The 24,071-nt window shown below is 39.1% G+C and overlaps 1 long non-coding RNA gene and 1 pseudogene across 1 annotated transcript in view; both read right to left on the bottom strand.

Annotated features, from left to right (window-relative positions):
* The window catches only part of LOC138424620 (uncharacterized), a 694,361-nt gene that overhangs the window by 32,480 nt on the left and 637,810 nt on the right, over positions 1-24,071 (bottom strand). Inside the window, exon 10 of the long non-coding RNA XR_011250888.1 lies at positions 19,709-19,827. This is a non-coding gene — a long non-coding RNA (uncharacterized lncRNA). The remainder of the gene's footprint in view (positions 1-19,708; positions 19,828-24,071) is intronic.
* LOC138424356 (iron-sulfur cluster assembly 2 homolog, mitochondrial pseudogene) lies at positions 4,885-5,454 on the bottom strand (annotated as a pseudogene).

The following is a 24,071-nucleotide window of genomic DNA, read 5'->3' as shown; positions in this document are numbered from 1 at the left end:
CCTTACTTTCCTCCATAGTCTCCTCAATATTCGTCATATTATATATATATGTCTCTTTTTGCTTTTTATCTCTTCCTTTAGCTGTCTGTTGCCATGCAGTTTTCCTTACTTTCCTCCATAGTCTCCTCAATATTCGTCATGTTATATATATATGTATCTTTTTGCTTTTTATCTCTTCCTTTAGCTGTCTGTTGCCATGCAGTTTTCCTTACTTTCCTCCATAGTCTCCTCAATATTCGTCATATTATATATATATGTATCTTTTTGCTTTTTATCTCTTCCTTTAGCTGTCTGTTGCCATGCAGTTTTCCTTACTTTCCTCCATAGTCTCCTCAATACTCGTCATATTATATATATATGTATCTTTTTGCTTTTTATCTCTTCCTTTAGCTGTCTGTTGCCATGCAGTTTTCCTTACTTTCCTCCATAGTCTCCTCAATACTCGTCATATTATATATATATGTATCTTTTTGCTTTTTATCTCTTCCTTTAGCTGTCTGTTGCCATGCAGTTTTCCTTACTTTCCTCCATAGTCTCCTCAATACTCGTCATATTATATATATATGTCTCTTTTTGCTTTTTATCTCTTCCTTTAGCTGTCTGTTGCCATGCAGTTTTCCTTACTTTCCTCCATAGTCTCCTCAATACTCGTCATATTATATATATATGTATCGTTTTGCTTTTTATCTCTTCCTTTAGCTGTCTGTTGCCATGCAGTTTTCCTTACTTTCCTCCATAGTCTCCTCAATATTCGTCATATTATATATATATGTCTCTTTTTGCTTTTTATCTCTTCCTTTAGCTGTCTGTTGCCATGCAGTTTTCCTTACGTTCCTCCATAGTCTCCTCAATATTCGTCATGTTATATATATATGTATCGTTTTGCTTTTTATCTCTTCCTTTAGCTGTCTGTTGCCATGCAGTTTTCCTTACTTTCCTCCATAGTCTCCTCAATATTCGTCATGTTATATATATATGTATCTTTTTGCTTTTTATCTCTTCCTTTAGCTGTCTGTTGCCATGCAGTTCTCCTTACTTTCCTCCATAGTCTCCTCAATATTCGTCATGTTATATATATATGTATCTTTTTGCTTTTTATCTCTTCCTTTAGCTGTCTGTTGCCATGCAGTTCTCCTTACTTTCCTCCATAGTCTCCTCAATATTCGTCATATTATATATATATGTATCTTTTTGCTTTTTATCTCTTCCTTTAGCTGTCTGTCTGTTGCCATGCAGTTTTCCTTACTTTCCTCCATAGTCTCCTCAATATTCGTCATATTATATATATGTATCTTTTTGCTTTTTATCTCTTCCTTTAGCTGTCTGTTGCCATGCAGTTTTCCTTACTTTCCTCCATAGTCTCCTCAATACTCGTCATATTATATATATATGTATCTTTTTGCTTTTTATCTCTTCCTTTAGCTGTCTGTTGCCATGCAGTTTTCCTTACTTTCCTCCATAGTCTCCTCAATACTCGTCATATTATATATATATGTGTCTTTTTGCTTTTTATCTCTTCCTTTAGCTGTCTGTCTGTTGCCATGCAGTTTTCCTTACTTTCCTCCATAGTCTCCTCAATACTCGTCATATTATATATATATGTATCTTTTTGCTTTTTATCTCTTCCTTTAGCTGTCTGTTGCCATGCAGTTTTCCTTACTTTCCTCCATAGTCTCCTCAATACTCGTCATATTATATATATATGTATCTTTTTGCTTTTTATCTCTTCCTTTAGCTGTCTGTTGCCATGCAGTTTTCCTTACTTTCCTCCATAGTCTCCTCAATACTCGTCATATTATATATATATGTATCTTTTTGCTTTTTATCTCTTCCTTTAGCTGTCTGTTGCCATGCAGTTTTCCTTACTTTCCTCCATAGTCTCCTCAATACTCGTCATATTATATATATATGTATCTTTTTGCTTTTTATCTCTTCCTTTAGCTGTCTGTTGCCATGCAGTTTTCCTTACTTTCCTCCATAGTCTCCTCAATATTCGTCATGTTATATATATATGTATCTTTTTGCTTTTTATCTCTTCCTTTAGCTGTCTGTTGCCATGCAGTTTTCCTTACTTTCCTCCATAGTCTCCTCAATATTCGTCATGTTATATATATATGTATCTTTTTGCTTTTTATCTCTTCCTTTAGCTGTCTGTTGCCATGCAGTTTTCCTTACTTTCCTCCATAGTCTCCTCAATATTCGTCATATTATATATATATGTATCGTTTTGCTTTTTATCTCTTCCTTTAGCTGTCTGTTGCCATGCAGTTTTCCTTACTTTCCTCCATAGTCTCCTCAATATTCGTCATATTATATATATATGTATCTTTTTGCTTTTTATCTCTTCCTTTAGCTGTCTGTTGCCATGCAGTTTTCCTTACTTTCCTCCATAGTCTCCTCAATATTCGTCATATTATATATATATGTATCGTTTTGCTTTTTATCTCTTCCTTTAGCTGTCTGTTGCCATGCAGTTTTCCTTACTTTCCTCCATAGTCTCCTCAATACTCGTCATATTATATATATATGTATCTTTTTGCTTTTTATCTCTTCCTTTAGCTGTCTGTTGCCATGCAGTTTTCCTTACTTTCCTCCATAGTCTCCTCAATACTCGTCATGTTATATATATATGTCTCTTTTTGCTTTTTATCTCTTCCTTTAGCTGTCTGTTGCCATGCAGTTTTCCTTACGTTCCTCCATAGTCTCCTCAATACTCGTCATGTTATATATATATGTATCTTTTTGCTTTTTATCTCTTCCTTTAGCTGTCTGTCTGTTGCCATGCAGTTTTCCTTACTTTCCTCCATAGTCTCCTCAATATTCGTCATATTATATATATATGTATCGTTTTGCTTTTTATCTCTTCCTTTAGCTGTCTGTTGCCATGCAGTTTTCCTTACTTTCCTCCATAGTCTCCTCAATATTCGTCATATTATATATATATGTATCGTTTTGCTTTTTATCTCTTCCTTTAGCTGTCTGTTGCCATGCAGTTTTCCTTACTTTCCTCCATAGTCTCCTCAATACTCGTCATATTATATATATATGTATCTTTTTGCTTTTTATCTCTTCCTTTAGCTGTCTGTTGCCATGCAGTTTTCCTTACTTTCCTCCATAGTCTCCTCAATACTCGTCATGTTATATATATATGTCTCTTTTTGCTTTTTATCTCTTCCTTTAGCTGTCTGTTGCCATGCAGTTTTCCTTACGTTCCTCCATAGTCTCCTCAATACTCGTCATATTATATATATATGTATCTTTTTGCTTTTTATCTCTTCCTTTAGCTGTCTGTTGCCATGCAGTTTTCCTTACGTTCCTCCATAGTCTCCTCAATACTCGTCATATTATATATATATGTATCTTTTTGCTTTTTATCTCTTCCTTTAGCTGTCTGTTGCCATGCAGTTTTCCTTACGTTCCTCCATAGTCTCCTCAATACTCGTCATGTTATATATATATGCATCTTTTTGCTTTTTATCTCTTCCTTTAGCTGTCTGTTGCCATGCAGTTTTCCTTACGTTCCTCCATAGTCTCCTCAATACTCGTCATGTTATATATATATGCATCTTTTTGCTTTTTATCTCTTCCTTTAGCTGTCTGTCTGTTGCCATGCAGTTCTGGCTGCCATGCAGTTCTGGCTGCCATGCAGTTCTGGCTGCCCAGTCTGTCTATGGTCATAGACATACTGCGGTTGTTTCTAGTTAAATTCACTGGAATTCGTGGCTAAAAAGCTCTTCTTACACAGACTCTAAAGGAAGGTTATCAAATTTGACAAACAAAAATATAGGATACCCAATTAAATCTGAATTTCAGATAAACAACAAATAATTTTTACTATTCGCAGAGACACACTTATACTAAAAATTATTTGCTGTCAAAAATTCAAATTTAAATGGGCACCCTACATTTTATAGTCCAAACTGAAAAAAACAAACAAACCCAAGTATCTATTATCTATATCAACAAAGGGACAACTTCCAGCTATGCGATGAGACCAGAAACATTTTACACCATAAGATAAATAAAGCAACATATTTTAAAAAGATTTAGTCACTAAATGAGCAAAGAATCACGAAATGTCTTGTGCGAATATGGAGTATGGAGCTTATTTTCAAACTTATGATTCAAGTATCAGTGAGGTTTAGTTCGAAGTTTTTCTGGGTGATGGGTTATTGGTTTCGTGAATCTAACACATTCCTAAGCATGAGAAGAAAATGTATCTGCTGTAACAAATGGGAAGCGAAGAATGGGGTGCACAGAAAATAATGGTAAGTAAACTAGCACATTAAGGAAGGGTGAGATGAAAAAGATAACATTTCAACAACAAGGTCCTACTGTATAGCACAGGGGAACTATATTCAATATCCTGTGATAAACCATAATGGAAGAGAAAATAAAAAGGAAAGTATATATGTATATAACTGAGTCACTTCGCTGTACAGCAGAGATTGGCACAATACTGCAAATCAACTATACTTCAATAAAAGTAAGTAAATAAATAAATAGCAAAACAAAAAGATAACATTCCCTTTGGCTTTCTCATCCTCTCTGGTCTAGTAACACAGTGTTCAAGCTATGCAATCTGTGATTCTGATCCACAACACAAATAAATAAGGACTTTCTTTAAAACGAAGCTTTTATACATAGCTATACACATTTATACAAGTAGCTCTGAAGGCCAGAGAACTAACTCCTGGAACCTTGGAGGTGCTACAGATGATACTGGTTTCAACCAGTTACTAAACCTTAGGTAACAGCATCCACAGGATTGGCCTTACAACTGTGTAGGAGAAATTAAATCAAGAGTAAAAGTTTCACATTCTGAAAATAGTGGTGAAACAACATCCTGAATTAAGGGAAAATAAAATTGAGAGAGGGTCATGATAGGAAGGAAACTTCTAGAATTGTTCTAATCCCAGGTTCCTCAAATCAGTCAGATGATAGCAATCTCCGGGTCACTTGTCATCACATCAAAGTTTGACAGAGAAGGATGATCCACAAGAGCAACCTTGCTGCGCTTGAGGATTGTTCAACACTTGAAATGAGCTTTGGATCAGTTCGTGGCTGAAGTCCACATGGGCCCCTTTGACGAAGGCCAAGCTATCAGAGTCAACCACCACTCTTGCCCCACCCTTTTCAAACACCCCCTTTCTCCTTGCCTGTCGTCGGGGTTGATAACTGTATCCAGTGAAAATTTGTACTGGAATCCGGAGCATCCACCTCCCTCCACCTCCAGCCTGAGGAATTCTGACCCTTCGGTGATTTCCAGAAGCCTCTGGACGCAGCTGTCGGTGAGGTGGATCTGCCCTTCGCCAGCTTCAGGGCTAGAGGACGACAGTTCCCGAAGCGCCCGGGGTCCGCGGGAGGCCGTGAGAATCCTGCTGCTCCTTTGCCAGGGAGTCACCACTCTCAGGGCCACAGCTGTTAGCCCCCGGACGGCCGCCATTTTCTTCTGCAGGCTCCCTATATATTTTTATAATAAACATTCGAACAGGTGTGTGGTGATATCTCATGTGGTTTTGATTTGACTGTGTGTATCACAATAAACTGTGGAAAATTCTGAAAGAGACAGGAATACCAGAATACTTGACCTGCCTCTTGAGAAACCTATATGCAGGTCAGGAAGCAACAGTTAGAACTGGATATGGAACAACAGACTGGTTCCAAACAGGAAAAGGAATACGTCAAGGCTGTATATCGTCACCCCACTTATTTAACTTCTATGCAGAGTACATCATGAGAAACACTGGGCTGGAAGAAGCACAAGCTGGAATTGAGAGTGCCGTGAGAAATATCAATAAGCTCAGATATGCAGATGACACCACCCTTATGGCAGAAAGTGAAGAGGAACTAAAAAGCCTCCTGATGGAAGTGAAAGAGGAGAGTGAAAAAGTTGGCTTAAAACTCAACATTCGGAAAACTAAGATCATGGCATCTGGTCCCATCACTTCATGGGAAATAGATGGGGAAACAGTGGAAACAGTGTCCGACTTTATTTTGGGGGGCTCCAAAATCACTGCAGATGGTGACTGCAGCCATGAAATTAAAAGATGCTTACTCCTTGGAAGGAAAGTTATGACCAACCTAGATAGCATAATAAAAAGCAGAGACATTACTTTGCCAACAAAGGTCGGTCTAGTCAAGGCTATGGTTTTTCCAGTGGTCATGTATGGATGTGAGAGTTGGACTGTGAAGAAAGCTGAGTGCTGAAGAATTGCTATTTTTGAACTGTGGTGTTGGAGAAGACTCTTGAGAGTCCCTAGGACTGCAAGGAGATCCAACCAGTCCATCCTAAAGGAGATCAGTCCTGGGTGTTCATTGGAAGGACTGATGTTGAAGCTGAAACTCCAATATTTAGCCACCTGATGTGAAGAGCTGACTCAATGGAAAAGACCCTAATGCTGGGAGGGATTGGGGGCAGGAGGAGAAAGGGACGACAGAGCATGAGATGGTTGGATGGCATCACCGACTCTATGGATATTAGTTTAGGTAAACTCCGGGAGTTGGTGGTGGACAGGGAGGCCTGGTGTGCTGATTCATGGGCTCGCAAAGAGTTGGACACGACTGAGTGACAGAACTGAGCAGAACAGATGATTAATAATTAACATTTTCAGGTACATATTACTCATTTAATATCTCTGTTACAAAAGTATTTTTTCATACCCTTTACCTGTTTAATTGGATTTATTTTTTTGTGGTTTTTATAGAGTTGTATAAGTTCCTTACATATTCCAGATATTGACCCTTTATCAGATAATGTGGCTAACAAGGGCTTAATTTGCAAAATATACAAACAGCTCATACAACTCAACAACAACAACAACAACAACAACAAAAAACTCAATTGAAAAATGAACAGAAGACCTAAATAGACATTTCTTCAAAGAAAACATGCAAATGGCCAATAGGCACATGCAAAGATACTCAATATCACTAATTACTTGGAGAAATGCAAATCAAAACTACAATGAGTTATCACCTCACACCAGTCAGAATGGGCATCATTAAAACATCCACAAATAACAAATGCTGGTGAGGGTGCAGAGAAAAGGCAACCCTACTACACTGTTGGTTGGAATGTAATTTGGTGCAGCCACTATGCAAAACAGTGTGTAAGTTTCTCAAAAAAACTAAAAATAGAATCACCATGTGATCCAGCAATCCTACTCCTGAACATATATGCAAACAAAAATATATTTCAAAAAGATACATGCAGAACTATTCACAGCAGAACTATTCATAATAGCCAAGAGATGGGGGCAAATTAAATGTCCATGGGCAGATGAAGGGATTAAGACGTGGGACATATATACAATGGAACACTACTCAGTCATAAAAAAGAACAAAATAAGGCCATTTGCAGCAACATGGATGCAATTAGAGATTATCATACTAAGTGAAAAAAGTCAGAAAGGGAATGACAAATACCATATAATATCACTTATATGTGAAATCTAAAATATGACACAAAACAGAAATAGAATCATAATTATATAGAATAGACTGGTGATTGCCAAAGGGTAGTAGGATGTGAGAGGGATGGATTGGGAGTTTTGGATTGGCAGATGCAAACTGGTATACATAGAATGATACACAAAAATGTCCTATTGTATATAAAACAGGGAACTATTTTCAATATCCTGTGATAAATCATAATGGAAAATAATATGAAAGGATAATATATACATTTGTATAATGGAGTCACTTTGCTGTATAGAAGTAATTAATACATTTTAATTCAAATAACATTAAAAAATATCAAAGTTCCCAACTAGTTTTGCAGTGTTGGCTATTTCCCCTTTCAGATCTACTAACATTTGCTTAATAGATTTAGGTGCTCTGACGTTGGATACACATATATTTATGATTTGTTATATCATCTTGATGAATTGATCCATTGTTCACTCTATAATAACCTTATTTGTCTCTTGTTACAGTTTCGGACTTAAAATCCAATTTGCCTGATATAAATACAGCTATTCCTGCTCTCTCCTGGGTTCTGTTTGCATAGGCTAACTTTTTACATTCCTTCATTTTCAGCATATATGTGTTCTGAAAGCTTCTGAAGTGAGTAAAAGTGTATGTGAGTCAGCATACAGCTGGGTTTTGTATTTTGTTTGTTTGTTTTTTAACCTATTCAGCTGCTCTCTGTGTTTTGACTTGATAATTTAATGTACTTACATTTAAAGTAGTCACTGATTTACTGTTGTCCTCTTGCTGGTTTCTGGCTCTTTTATTGTTTCCTTGTTTCTTATTCCTCTCTTGCTGTCTTCCTTTGGGACTGGCTGATTTTCCATAATGCTATACACTGATTTCCTTTGTATCTTTTGTGCATCCACTACAAATTTTTACTTTGTAGTAGCCATGAGGTATAAACAAAACATCTTGTAACATTCCATTTTAAGCTGATAACCACTTAAATTTGATTATGTACAAAATCTGCATACTTTTACCCCCTGACACACACAGACACATACGATTTTGATATCACAGTATACATCTTTTTACATGTATACTCATTAACTGACTATTGAAGCTATAGTTATTTTTAAAATATTTTTATCTTTTAATCTTTAGATGATACTTAAGTGATTATACACCACCATTACAGTATTATAGTATCCTGAATTTGATTGTATACTTATCTTTATCAGATGAACCTCCTCAGCTTTTGTCTGGGAAAATTTTTATCTCCCCTTCATTTTTGAAAGAAAACTTTGCCAGTGAAAGTACCCTTGATTGGCAGTTTTTTTCCCTTTCTTTCAGTGCTGTGAATATATCTTCTCACACTCATTCCCAATGTTTCTACTTAGACATCCAATAATAGCCTTATGGGTGTTAAGTTGTGTGAGATAAGGTTTTTTTTTAAGGTTCATTCTGTCTGCTCTTTGAAGAATACACTAGAAATAGGAAAGAATGAAGTCAGGAAGAATAATAGAAGTTACTGCAGCAATCAAGGAGACATGGGTGGTGGCTGCAGTCACAGAGAGAAAGGGAGCGCACTTGGACTATATTTTATAAGTATCAGTAGGGCTTGTTGCTTGATTGGACGTGAGAGGTGAGGGAGAGGGAGAGGGAGAAATCCAGGAGGACTTCTTAGGTTTTTGATATGAACACAAGTTTGATCATCAACGTCCACAAGGACTAGTGGAATAAAAAGGGATAACTTTTGGGCATAACTGATATATAATACAAAGATTTACTAGGACTTTTTCTCATCTCTCTTCATTGAGGATATCTGCAAAAAAAAAAAATGACACAAGCATTTGCAGAGAATAGATAGATTCAGGAAGGAATGTAGTGCGATTGGGTGTTGCTATTCAAATGTCCTACTGAAAGCAGTCACATAACCCCCAGTCTACTGCAACATCACCTTTATAAAGGAGTTTTGTCTGTGGCAGAAGACAGGAAGCTGCTTCTTTTTGCAGTAGACGGTCTGTCTATAGTGTGAGACACACCTTATGAAGGTGCTCTCATTCCAAAGAACAAAGTTGCATTTTTATCCATTGTATTCTGTTATTTTCATGCATCTTAAATTCAAAAGCATCTTGTCTACTTTTTCTTAACCCTCACTAATGATTCACCTTTTGGGAGCATTGCCCAAGTTGAAAATATCAAAGTAACAGATGTGATGCATTAAGAATTTGTTAAAAATAGACAGTGAATAAAAGGGTTAAATCAAAATTCCTCAGACTGACAGCATGGGCTTCTAAACAACTTGGGAATGGGTGGTACTCAAAAGTGTGCTGAATTAACTTAACTGACTCTTCCATTTCCATACCTGATTCAATATTTTATTTAGAGAATTTTTTTAAATTGAAGATTTGATTCTGAAGTGTTCTAATCACAGACTCGATGGACGTGAGTCTGAGTAAACTCTGGGAGACGGTGATGGACAGGGAGCCCTGGCGTGCTGCAATTCATGGGGTTGCAAAGAGTCGGACACGACTGAGCGACTGAACTGAACTGACTGAACTGGGATGAACCACCTTTGAACTATATCACCTCTTCCCAAGACACAGAATTGGCTAAATTCATTAATTGTCTTTTGATTTCATGGACCGTTGACATGTTAGCCTTTGTGGGTCCTGCTGAGTGGCTCAGGGTCACTAGTGCCCTTAGGATTTATAATCTTCTTAATTTCAATTATTCCTTCCTTGTCTCCATAAGCTTTTATAAGGCCTCCTCCTGGGTTTGCTTTTGCTTAACTGAATTTAACTGAATTTCCTCTCCTGCTACCTCTTCCCCACTTGCTTGCTTTCTCTGTGCCTTATACTTTCCCTTACTAACTTCTGGGGGATCCTCCTGCTGCACACTCTTGAAATATATTTCAGCTGTGGTAATCAAAGGCCAACCTTGCCGTCCACTGTGAAAATAAGTACTAGAAACATTTAATTCAGAAAAGATCTTGGCCTCTGGAGTAAAACTGCCTGGAATTCAAATCCCCACACCTCTACTTCCTGGCTGCACGGTCTTGGATGAATTCTTTAAATGTTTCTGAGTTTCTGTTTTATCATCTGAAAAGTAGGTGTGATAATAAAAACCATAAAAGATTATCGCGAGCATTTAATGAGATAATACACAGAAAGTTTATACTACATAATGCATAGGAAATATTCCCTAAATGTCTGTTATTATTGCCATTATTATAATCATCATCCTAGGGACGCTGTGCAGTTTGTATGCATGTTGTTTGTATGCAAGAAAAGCAATGAGCCCAGTGACCAACACTCATTAAGCTTTCAATAAATTTCAGGTATTACTATTGTACTCATGAATAACCTAGAATCACAAGATAGCATGGAAGAGGAAAATAGAAACTATTTAATCCTCTAATTTTACAGATGAGAAAACATGTTAGAGAAGGGGAATTAGCTGCCAAAGAGGACACAAAGGACAGCTCTGGACTCCACTGCAGCCTCTTTTCCAGGTCAACCTCCAGCCTGATTAGTAGGCAGTGGACAGAGGGGAGGATATTTAAGTTGGTAAGAAAGTGAGGAGCAGGAACATAAAGGAAAAATGCATAAAAGAAACTGCAGAGTGGATCCAGAGATCAACAGAACAGATATTGGTGGGACAGTGGAGAATGTTTCCAAAAAATTGGAATCATAATCGGAGCCTTTGAGAAATCAAATGCTGACAGTAAAAATTGAGACAAGGAAGAGAAAAGCAAGAGGGAATGAAAAAGTTTAACAGAGAAGTACAAGGAGTTTTGTAAAAAAGCTTAAGGCTTCCCAGGTGGCTCAGTGGTAAAGACTCAGCCTGCCAATGCAAGAGATGCAAGAGACATGGTTGGATCCTAGGGTTGGGTTGATCCCATGGAGAATGAAATGGCAACCGACTCCAGTGTTCTTGCCTGGGAAATCCCCTGGACAGAAGAGCCTGGTGGGCTAGAGTCCATAAGGTCACAAAGAATCAGATAGGACTGAGCATGCAAGCATGTGACAGCTTGCATGTAGGGACCTAAAGTGTTACATTGTCCATGACTTTGGTCCAGAGGTAAAGGAGCAGTTTTAGCACAAATGTTTTCCCAAAAGCCTAGGCTGATTTATCACCTGTGAGTTTCCACAGATTATTTATGGTGGGTCCAACAAGGAACTGCTATTGGGTGGCAGCTGTTGCTACCACAACTCTTACTGTTGCTACAAGAGTGTGATTTCACATGGTTCGACACTGACAACACAGCGCTGATAGGGTAGATTGTCACTGGTGACAACAATGGGGGAGTAAGTCTTGGACAAGGCCGAAAATGGGAAGGCCAAAACAGAACTACCAACCCAGTGTCATGAAGGGATGTTACGATCAATATGTGGGTTTCTCATCATGAAAGGAGCATTTGCCTAGAATGCAAAGGCACCGACACAAAATACAGAGGAAGGGGCTAGAATGGAGAGTGACATGTATCTGCAAAGAAGGTGCATATTAACTGGAAGATTACAGAGGGCTTCATAACTCATAGTTTGTCTTCCCTATTTGACTCCCATTGCATCTGTTATGGAGGTGTCCCTGGGGTGCCTGAGCCAGTCAGAGCATAATTACTCCCCACTGTTTTGTTATGTTATGGACTTCAAATGTCTTGCAAGGTTATGGAGTTTGAATTGCCTCCCTGCAGCAGAATCTGCATAAGATGGAAAAAGGGTCAGGCAAAGGGTAAATATAAGCTGGGATACATTTGCCCTTGGCCTGACCAAAGGCTAAAGGGAAGACTCAGCAACATCTTCTAGGGCTTCAGGTTTCAGCTAACAATACTGACAACAGGGAGGAAACCACTCTTGCCGCCACCACTGTCTTTGTCTCTCCCATGAAGGAGAGGACTGACTTTCTAATCTATGTATTTCTGGTCTGTTAGTATGTGCTTAATATGGCGCTGGCAACGATTAAGGGCAAAGAAAACTGGAACACAGACTGTGCCTCAAGGATTTAAGGATGTCAAGTCTTTTAGATCTTCAAGCAGAAGTCCTGCTTTTAGGTGACTTCTTACTTGCCTTCAGCACAGTTAACCAGCTAACTTGCCATTTGCTCAGAGTCTTGGGGGAGGTCAGTGGAAGAAACACATGCTATTTCTCAATTTTGACATGTCCTAGGGCCTCATAGAGATGAAGTAAAGAAGGATAGTTTCTGAAGTTTAAATCTTTAAATGGCCTTCCAGGAAAGGCCCTGGCATTCATACCACTGTCACAGCACCCACTCTCACAGATGCACCACTGAACCTAGATATGGCCTGAGCATCCTTCCTAGCACCACACTCCAGGCAGTGCTACCCAGGTAATAGGATGTGCAACAAGAGATGCCCTTCCTGGCTACTCCTTACTTTTAAAATATGAGTTATTAATGGATGCAGAAGTAAGACTAAGATGCAAGTTCTGTTACACCCAGCTCAGTGCCGTCGTACCTTGATTCTGCTTCTCCTCCCTTCTCCCATGCCAGTGAGGATCCCCTGCTCCTCTTTTCCAGCAACAGCCTTTGAAATTCCACATATTTCAAATGTGTGTTCAATTTGCAGGAAGCCCAGAGCTAGTCTTAGTGAAAGTGATATAAGAGGTGCACAAAGGTCCGCTTGCCCTGAGAGTATAGATCCTGGCAGGCTCTCCTTAGTGAGTCAAGACTATTCCTGTCCACATCCCCCAGCTTCAGTACAATGCAGACGTATCAGCAGGTCATGACTATCAGAAGTCAGGGTACCTACCTAAGGAGACACTTCTGGAAGAATGAGGACTTGAGAGTCAGCTAAAGGCAAATGACAATCATAGTCTTTCCCTTGCACAGACTTGGTGACCTCTCAGAAGCACAGTGCCTTTCTATGAAATGGGGCTAATATGACCCACCTGGAAAACCGGTGAAGTCAAACGAGATAATGAATATGCAGTGCATCATCCGTTGAGCTGGTAAAGAATCTGCCTGCAATGTGGGAGACCTGGGTTAGATACCTGGGTTGGGAAGATCCCCTGGAGAAGGGAAAGGCTACCCACTCCAGTATTCTGGCCTGGAGAACTCCATAGACTGTATAGTCCTTTGGGTCACAAAGAGTGGGACACGACTGAGCGACTTTCACTTTCCTCCATATCATAAGCATGATTTTCCCCAGGACTGCTGAACATAAAAGGACCACTGAGGGAGCAGACTGCAGATAAATGATATATTGAACTGAGAATTAAGAGCAAGAGACTGTCTTACCTCCGAAGTGGTAGGGCAACTGGGGGTGGGTGGAAAATGCAAAACGTCAAGGCGAGAGCACAACAAAGATCACAGCAACAGACAAAGCTGAGCACAGCCTGTTTGGCTATAAGAGCTGGGCCTGGAGCTTGAGTGACACCAGGAGACAGAGCAACTGCTGATAGTGAGGAAAAACCCAGCCTGGCAGGCACTGTGGAGTATTCAAAGGGCTCAGCAAAAAATTGGGTCATGGCATAACCAAGCAGCAGGCACCTGGGATTCTGGGAGAGGGAAGAAACTTGGCGAGAATCACCAAAGGGAATCCAGGAGGCAGTCTCTGTCTGAGGCATCTCTGGGCAGTCAGTAGGATCCCAGGGACCGGCAAGGGTTCAGAGTAACCTCAGCTTTTGGCAGGGATACTGTAAAATCTCATAAAGACCTCCACCCTAGAGCGGCTCTTATGGCAGGCAGGTTCCTGTGATATTGTCTCAGCTACCAAGGCCAGAGGCCAAAGACTGGGCTGTCTTACAGATGGGGATCAGGTAGCTCCTAAAGGTGGGAGAAAGACAAACAAGAGTATTAGAACTGGGTAAGGTCAGATAAGCATCGTAAGAACAGCAGAACCGGAGAAATCTAAGGTGAAAACTATAGCTGGCTTTTTTATCATAGGAACTGAGACACTTTGGACAAATGAAATTTTCAAAGCCACCAACTGTTCATCTGTAAAAAGAGAATAAAAACTAGCAAATAGCATCATTCTGGGGGCTACATAAAATGAACATAAGACATTTTTTCTTCATAACTTCATCCAAATCTGTCTTAAACTCCTATGAACATCTCACTAACTATATAGATAAAAGCATATAATATATGATAATATACAGAACATTATAACTATAGCATGGGCTTCCTTGGTAGTTCAGTTGGTAAAGAATCTGCCTGTAGTGCAAGAGACCCAGGTTCGATCCCTGAGTCAGGAAGATCCCCTGGAAAAGGAAATGGCAACCCACTCGTTTCTTGCCTGGAAAATCCTATGGACAGAGAAGTCTGGCAGGCTGCAGTCCATGGGGTTGCAAGAGTCGGACACAACTAAGCAACTAAACCACCACCACCACAGCTGTAGCATATCCAATGATGGGTACCACAGATGGTGGTGATATTAACAGCCCATACATGTCCATATCACTTTTCAACTGATACTCTTTGTTCTTGCTTGATCTTCACACTTTGTGATGTAGGCAGAAAGAATAACTATGAACTGGAAACAGCAAATGGTTCAGCAAATAGAGAAATATTTGTATTAATGATATTTTTTACTTTTTGTATTTTATAATGGTTTAATATCCTGAGACCTTATGATCTGGGGATGGAGTGCACCTCCCAGGGTTATTATGCTTGGAGATTACAAACAACTTGACTGAAAGTATGCCTTTTATATGCAAACCAACAAATTCAAAGCCCATACTTCAACCACTTCCTTTATCTGATTCTCACACACTGAGTCAGCACTCTCTCTGCCCTAAATCACTCCAGGACCAGATGCCAGACAACTGGGGACTACCCTACCTCCTAGACTCCACTGACATCATCCGAATACGCAATCTTAATCTTGCTTCGTTTGCCTACCCTGCCTTGTCCCTTCCTTTCCACAAAAACCTCAATGAAGACTACATTTCCTTCCACTCCCTCTGCTTCCTGACCAACCCTGGTGCTTCCGTACATGGCCCTGTGTCGCAAAGTGTAGTGTGTCTCTTCTTGGGAACTGCAAGTAACAAACTGTCAGTTCAAAGGCAGTTATTTAGTGACCTGTTGACCTCATCACACCTGAATAACAGCCATATCCCAGGTACATTTTAAAGCAATGCTAAATCCAATATGGTAAATAGCACCAGGGTATTTATAGGTACTCTAAAAAGTTTTACAAAGAAATAAATAGAAGCATTATATTACATTAAAATGGAAAGATCTCAACATTTCAAGCGGAAAAAAGTTATACAACAAATTTTATAATATGATTTTACTCATGGAAAAAAGTTAATTTGTTTCTCTACATGCACATACTCATGCATAGGAGGATAAAGGATTTATTGATGTGGCTAGAGCTGGAAACAAGGATGGGCTGAGGCAAGTGGGAGAAGAATGTTGAAGGAAGAGTTTCAAACTGTTTTATACATATGTCTTTACTCTGAATCTCTAACAAAATTAGATTCATGTTTTATTTAATGATGGCAAAAATGATTATTCAGCATCTGATTCTTAATATGTACATAATACAGTAACATAGAATGGATACTATTCAATAATAAGTATTATTTGGATATTATCAGAGCAAACCTTTCCACCAAAGGGCTACTAGGAGTTAGCAGCCTGGGGCACAATGAGGTTTTTAGAACTTCTAAATCAACTCTGATGAACTGTTAGAGAAGGGCTTATGTCAAAACCCAAAACTTACTAAAAGCATTTATCATTATCTCTCTATCCCCTAATATACGATCACTCATTTTTCCAGCATTCATAGTTTGCAAGGGATTTTAAAATCAAACCTTAAAAGCTAAATTTTTCTAGAATTCGTCTGGACTTAGCACTCAATGCCAATGTAAAAGCTCAGGATAATTTGTTTGCCTCTATAATTTCAACGTAGATCAGTACAAGAGTTCTTTATTGCCTCTAGCGCTTCTATAGCACTTGACAGTCAATCATTACAGAAGGAACAGTCTGGGATCCATAGCTTGGAGGTGGTTAGACTCCATTTTTCATGTGGTTTCTGTGGTTTCAAGTGAATTTGGGGCAGAAAGAAGAGAAGCTAGTGTCTTACTGTGTAGTCCTCAGAATTGAAAGTATGGACTGCTAAGATTGGAGGGTAGAGAAAGGATTATAGTTCAGTAATATTGGAAAGGATAAGATGTAGGCTGTGAAGCCTGACTGGCTTCTGATCGTCATTCTTGCCCTTGGATGTGTGACCTTAAGCAAGTCACTTCACTTCTTTAAGTATTCATTTCCTCGTTGGTCTAACAAGGATAATAACTGCATCAACATCATACAGTTATTATAAGGAATACAAATTCCTGAAAAACAGTAAATGTTCTATATGTGATTTGTTTTCCTTATATTTGAGATAGTATACTCTTAGTTTGGTAGAATCTGTGCCTTCAATCAAATTCATATTAATACATCAGCCACATGATAGCCTCAATCTCTGCTCGTAGGGGGCTTACAGCATAATTAGAGAGGTCAAGATATTCCTGCAAAAGGTTAGTAACCATACAAAGTTTATCTAGAGATTTAGGGCAAAAGTTGGCCACTCGTCTTTCCATCTTAATGGTCTGAATAACGAAAGCTATAGGGGTCTCAGAAGAAGGAGAAATTGCCTTACAGAACATTTCATACGAGTTATGATTTGACCAAGGTTTTGGGCCAGGTTTGTTTGGACAGAGAACAAGGTAGAAAGCCTTCTGGGTGGGAAAACAGAATAAGAAAAACCATGATGTATCATGAGGGTTCACAAAGCAAAAAGTAAACAGTTGATGTGGAGAATGAGTTTTGAAATAATTAGTTGCAGCTGATCGTGTTCTTTTTGAAGATTTCAACCTTATTCAAATTTAACTCTAAAACCCTGCTGTATTAAAGATTATGTCTTAGACACTTGTTACAATTGAGAATGAATTAAAGCAAAGTTCTAAAATCACCTTGAAAACAAACAGTAACCACTGCAATAAAATCTGAGGCCTAATGAAATATGGCAGGGCAAGACCCTAGCATAGTTATACCTATAGTGAGGTCCCCAGACCAGCAGCATGGCCATCACCTTGGAACTTGTGTGAAATGTGAGTTCTCAGGCTCACTTAACTGATTCAGAAACTCTGGGGGTGGGTCACAGAAATGAACGTTTTATAAATGCTGCACTTATGACAGTTATACCACAATCCCACTACATACATTCCCTTCAAGCTCACTTATTGAATATTTGTGTACTGCTTAACACAGAAAATTTCTCTATTATTACTTGCAAAGAGTTTTTTGCAGTGTCCTGCCATCCACTATTTTAGAGCAAATTCTTGGAAAGAAAAAAATCTTGAGCAGGTCTTAATTTTCTTTTTTCCCAATAGCAAAAAGAAAAAAAAAATCAAAAGTAATCAAATGGTTATTTTAATAATATAATTTATCTTCTTATAATGTGACTTAACAGAATCACCATGGAGAATGTTAAAAAGAATATCCTGTGCAATTGGAGCTTTACATTTTGTTTTTCTGAAAATGCTTTAGCTGTAAATGGGCCAGATCCCATTAGCAAACTTACTGTGGAGCCCAAAGGAGCTTTCTGACAGGAATATCCTGTCATGGTGGTAGCAAAAAGCATAAAAATTGATTTTAATCATTTGATCTCCAGGTGAGGAATTGATGCGAGAAGGTTAAGATGTTGCTAGTACATTCAATGTCCCTTTGTAAAATTTTCTGTAAAGGAAGATTTTTACCTGAAAACATCAAAACACATGAAAGAATAAAAAAGAAAAAGAAATCCAAAACTCAAAGCTCCAGAATAAATACAAGTTTAGCTGGAACCCACTATTAAAGCCCCATGGAATATCAAAGGACTAGCCCAAAGATCTTTCTTCCAGTTCTAAGTACTGGGACTTGAAATGTTTTCCACAAACACCCCCTTGAATTGCCTGTACCTGAACACCATTAGTTCAACATTTCTTGTAGATAGGTTATATTTTGAAGCAAACTTTGAGGCCAGACACGTACCAGCCTGAATGAGCCAGCAGTTAAAACTAAGTCCTCACAATGGCATAGCAGTCCCTCCATACTGTGACATCTGACTATTTTTCTATAACCTAGCAGCCCTGACCTAATTACATGAGACCAGTTGAGAGCTTTCTCTGGCTGACAGAGCAAGAGGAAGTCAGAGAAATTCAATGCACAAGAATGACTCAACAGCATATGCACCTTCACTGTTTTGAAAATGGAGGGGACCATGTGGCGAGGAACACAGGCTGCCTCTAGGAACCAAGAGCTGACAGTCAACAAGGAATCGCGGGCCTCTGTCCTAGGGCCACAAGGAATGGAGTTCCCCCAAGAATTCATCTTTTTTGAGAATAAACTTGGAAATAGATATCTACCCAGAGCCTGCAGATGAATACTCAGTCTAGCCAACATACTAATATTAGCCTTCTGATACTCTGAGCAGAGAACCCAGCTGAGCCCACTTGAACTTCATACCTGCAACCCTATGAATGAATATGAATATTGTTTTATGCCACTAAATTTGTGGTAATTTATCACAAAGCAATAGAAACCAATAGAAACCAATATATGAAGTGAAGAAATAAGTACATAAATGTCTAATCTAGGGATAAAATCAGATGCTAACACTCAAGAAATACTCAAATAATATTTGATAAATAGTATGGTGCATTGGAGAAGGAAACAGCAACCCACTCCAGTGTTCTTGCCTGGAGAATCCCAGGGATGGTGGAGCCTGATGGGCTGCTGTTTATGGGGTCACACAGAGTCGGACACGACTGAAGGGACTTAGCAGCAGCATCAGCATGGTGTATTTATCTATTACTCTTTTCTGAAACACCTTAATATTTCTTTACTTTTAGTTTCCAAGTCACTACATGATCAAAAATTAATACGATAGCACAGGCATGTCAAAATTAGGCACTGAAATAATAAATCCTGATGAGGCATTTAAGAGAAATTAAACCATGACAATGTCAATATTAGGGGGAAAAACTCCTTTCTATGGAGATGAGGGTGGGAGGATAAGTCCAATAGCACAATGTCTCTTGGTGTGCCATCTTATAATTAAATTAGGATTTGATGTCTACATGAAGAAACCATGAGGTCAGACAGGAATGTTAAATCTCTCAGCTATCTCTGGATTTACAAATGATCCCACATTTGCAGTTCACTTCATGTCAACTTTCCCTACTTTTAAGTGTCAAAGCTGACAGCCCAGACTCACTAAAATGATATATCTCTTAATGAAATCAGAAGTGAAAAGATATCAGATACGCTTTCTCTTGCTACAGGTCCCCAAGCTACTCACCCATGACGCAGCCAGGGACAATGCTGGGACCAGGAGCATCAGGAGGTAGCAAAGATAACCACACGAATGAGGACAATGTGAAGCCACCAAATAAAGGCCTGTTAATGTGTGGTGAACTCCTGCAAAGAAAGACATGATACACCAGACTGTGTCAACTGATGGCAGCTCAGGGATCCATTTTGCCCTGTTGGTTTCCATCATTCAAGTTTGGTGTTGATTATACTTTATGATTTCAATCTGGGAAATTGTACTGCTTTCAGAGAGGCCTAGATTACTCAACCACATAATGTTAGTGTGCAGGAGCACTTGGGAAGGAATCTAGCATTAGAGAGCTTTTTTCTTCTCTTCAGAGGGGGAAGGGACTTGTCTGAGACAACAGGGCAAGGGAGCAACAGGCCATGCACAGACTCTGTTCCATTTGTTAGGTAATAGCATTTCTTTTCAGTTTTCTCTGACTTTTCGGAGCACTGATGGGACCACTCTTCCATCCACCCCACCCCACTCCATACAATCCATGTTGGTTCACAACCTTAGGTGTTCTCTGGACAATATCTGAAATCTGAAACCCTCCTTGGAGGGCAGAGAGACATTGAAGAAAGAAGCAGAACACACCACACGGGTAGGTTGGAGGTTGGTCTCGGGCAGCCGTGAAAGAATCAGATCTCTGCACCCACCTGAATCTTAGAAGTTTATACAGAGGCCTTAACTGGGTGTAGTCATGTATACCAACAAGATGATCCCAACAACACCTTATGCTTTTAAGGCTACTTTCTTGAAATGACAGCTAGTATGGGAGTAATAGCAGGGTGTACATTCCAAGAACAGGGAAGGGTTAAGGGACCTCCAGATGCCCAAGACCAGCTGGAACATCACCCAGCCTTCACATCCTCTCAATGACCTCCTCCAACAATCCACTGTACAAATAGCTGAGAGAGTGGTGCTTTAAAGTATGCATCATATCACGTCACTTCTCTGCTTTAACCCTCTTGTGGCTTCCCTCCACATACAAAATAAAATTCCAGGCATTTGAAACCTCCAAGCTTCCAGGCTCTGCATTATGTGGCTCCTGCCAACCACCTTGACCTCCCCACCCTACTTTCCTTGCTCATAGCACTCACTCCCCCTCACAAGGCCTTCTTTCTGTTCATTAAGCCCATTCACCCTGCTTCCATCTCAGGGCATTTGCATTTGATGTTCTCTGTATGTGGAAGATCTCCCAGAACTTTACTGTATTGGTTCTTTCTTGTTTTTATCTCAGCCCTAGTGACACATCCTCAGAGAAGCCTGCCCTGACTACTCAGTCTAAATCAGGCCCACCTTCCTGCAACTACTTTCTAATTCCAGGACTCTGTTTACTTTCTTCAAGCACTTTTCACTATTTGAAATCATCATATTCATTGGTGAATGTATGCATTGTTTTTTACCACTGTGAGATCCCAAGACACCAGGGATCTCAGCTATCATATTCACACGCCTCTTATATCCCCAGTATCAATCAATAAAACTGCTGGGAAAGATTGAAGGCAGGAGGAGAAGGGGACTACAGAGGACGAGATGGTTGGATGGCATCTCCAACTGGATGGACATGAGTTTGAGCAAGTTAAGGGAGATGGTCAAGGACAGGGAGGCCGGGCGTGCTGGAGTCCATGGAGTTGCAAAGAGTCAGACACGACTGAGCAACTGAACAACAACAACATCAATCAATAAAATGGTGTCTAATACAGGGAAAATGCTCCAGAAGCATTTCCTGGGTGGGTGAGTGAATGAATAAGGACCACAGCTGCCATCTGCCAGCACCTATATGATAACCTCTATTAATCAGAATGTTTAACTAACCAAAAGAGCATAACCCCTTTCTGAATGTCCCAGAAAACAGAATTTCTAATATACCAATTAGTGTTACAGCTGCATTAATGGAATCATTAAGTGCCCAACTGATCAGGCCTATATATAACAGAAAACAAGAAAAATCACATGTAATTTATATCCACTGGAAATGGACCATCCAGGATACAGAGGGCTGACAGGAAGAGACCCACTTACCCTTTCCTTTGAGTTCTGCAGAAGAATTATTTTATTTTCCCCCAACTATGCTAACACAGTGTGCTTCATTGTTTCCTTCTTATGTGGAATCCATGAATTTGCAAAGGAAATAGAATCTCCCTCCCTTTGTTTCTCCTTTATGGTAAAATATGAAGCTTTTTCCATTCATGGAAACTCACAAAATCACCTGTCTCATAAAGTTCATAACTGTCTCACTGAATGACATAGTCAGAAAAAAAGCTCACTTCAAAATGTTTCCTAATTAATGCCAATGCCCCTTAATTCTAACAAATTGTGTTTTTTTTTCTTAAATTAATATATATAGGTATTCTAGTCCAAGCCAAAATTATTATTATCATGTGTTTATGTGAAAGACAACGTGCAAACTACTAATATGTTTCCCAATTCCTGACAAGTTATAGATTTAACATATTAAGGGTGGGTTTAAATTTTCTTCCAACAAAAGCATTTTAGTTGTATCAACCCCGTATGTGGAGACAAGCACTAGTCAGAAACCAGCAGTTATTTTTGCTTCCTACTCATTTTTTGCCCTTCATAAGATCTCAACCCTTGGGAGCTGACAAATAAAGATAAATTACCAGTCTGGAGCATTCTAACTAACTAAGCCACTGTAGTCACTTAAATGAATCTTGAAACCCTTTTTTTGCTATGTTAGCAAAAATTTCTCATTGTCTTCTGCTCTGTGACTAAGAATTACATAACACCAAGAAAAGGTTGTAAAAGCCAGGTTCATTATCACGCTGACTCTACCTTCAGACTTAATGATGTTCCTTCACTGGAAAAGGGACTGCTCTATGCCTAGGAAAGTGTGTGATAAGAGTTTTGTATCTTACAAGCATAAAACCTCTTTTTCATATATAAAGAGCATATATATGACTTTCAATTGATTCTAGACAATGTTATAGAGTATGATCAAATTAAAAATCCCCTAACTTATTTTAAGCATTGATATTATTTAATGCAAAAACATATTTCTAGTTACAGCAAGAATAGTAAGAGCTGACATTCACTGAGTTTTTCAAAAAACTCTATGTATAATACTTCCTTTAATCTTCAGAGTGATCCCACAGGTAGGTATTTTAATTGTGTAGTGATGAACACACTATAAACAAGGCATTCTAGAGGCAGACTGCCTGAGTCTGTACCCCAACACTGCCACTTACTTGTGATAGGACCTTGGACAAGTTATTTAATCCCTCTAGGCCTCAGTTTCTTAATCTATAAATTGGGAATATTAGGAGTTAACTACCTCATAGTGTTTTGTGAGAAATAAATTATAAACTTATAAATAACAGACTTAAAACAGTTAACCTCAATACAGAGAACATGATACTAGATTTTCTCAAACTTTGGTCATTTTTATACTTTGTATAGGGTTGGTCCATATACCTGTGTACCAATTTAGTATTAATACTGCTATTTACTTAATATTGCCTTTTTGCAGTGCAATTCTGATACTTACCGCCTAGAGCTAGGTCAAAGTTCAAATATGAAGGGAAGAATTCTCCACAAATTCACCTCATTTCAGACACCAGCCCCAAGCTCCAGGACTCTCAGACTATCCACAAATTCAGGGATTTCCACTACCTTTCAAGTTGGATAATTTCCTGGACTAACTCACAGAACTCGGGAGATTTCGACATTTATGATTATAGTTCTATTGTAAAGGACACAATCAGGACCAGCCAAATGTAGACACATACAGGGTGAGATCTGAGAAGGTCTCAAACACAAAATCTCCATGTCCTCAGAACACATTACCCTCCCAGCATGTTAGGGTGTCTCACCAATCAGGAAACTCAACCTGATTTGAGTTTTTTGAGAGATCAGTATTTTCCTTGCAGCTTCAGTACACAGGTATCAGTGAACCATTGGTCACATAATTACATTTAGCCTTCAGTCTCCCCAGAGGTCGGGTTGATGTCCCTTGGCTCAAAGCCCCAACCCTTGAATTACATGGTTGTGATTCAAGCATGGCCAGCTTCTATCCTGAAATGATGTAGGGGTTTACCATGAGTCACTTTGTAGTATGAACTAGGAAAAGCCCAATATGGATAACAGAAACACTTCTATCACACTTGGTAATTCCAAGGATTAAAAGGTTACGTCCCAGGAATCAGGGACAAAAGCTAGACAAAATATTTTAAACTCACTTTGGACCTTAAACAAGTTTACTATTTTTGTAAGCAGTAACATAAGGTTACCACAGGCTTGATATGCTAGATCAAGGGCATCAAGCATACGCTGCTACCGCTGCTAAGTCGCTTCAGTCGTGTCCGACTCTGTGTGACCCCATAGA

Source organism: Ovis canadensis, chromosome 19, assembly GCF_042477335.2.
Source record: "Ovis canadensis isolate MfBH-ARS-UI-01 breed Bighorn chromosome 19, ARS-UI_OviCan_v2, whole genome shotgun sequence".
NCBI lineage: Eukaryota > Metazoa > Chordata > Mammalia > Artiodactyla > Bovidae > Ovis > Ovis canadensis.
Note: the sequence above shows the minus strand (reverse complement) of the source record. Positions and strands in the feature narration are given on the sequence as shown.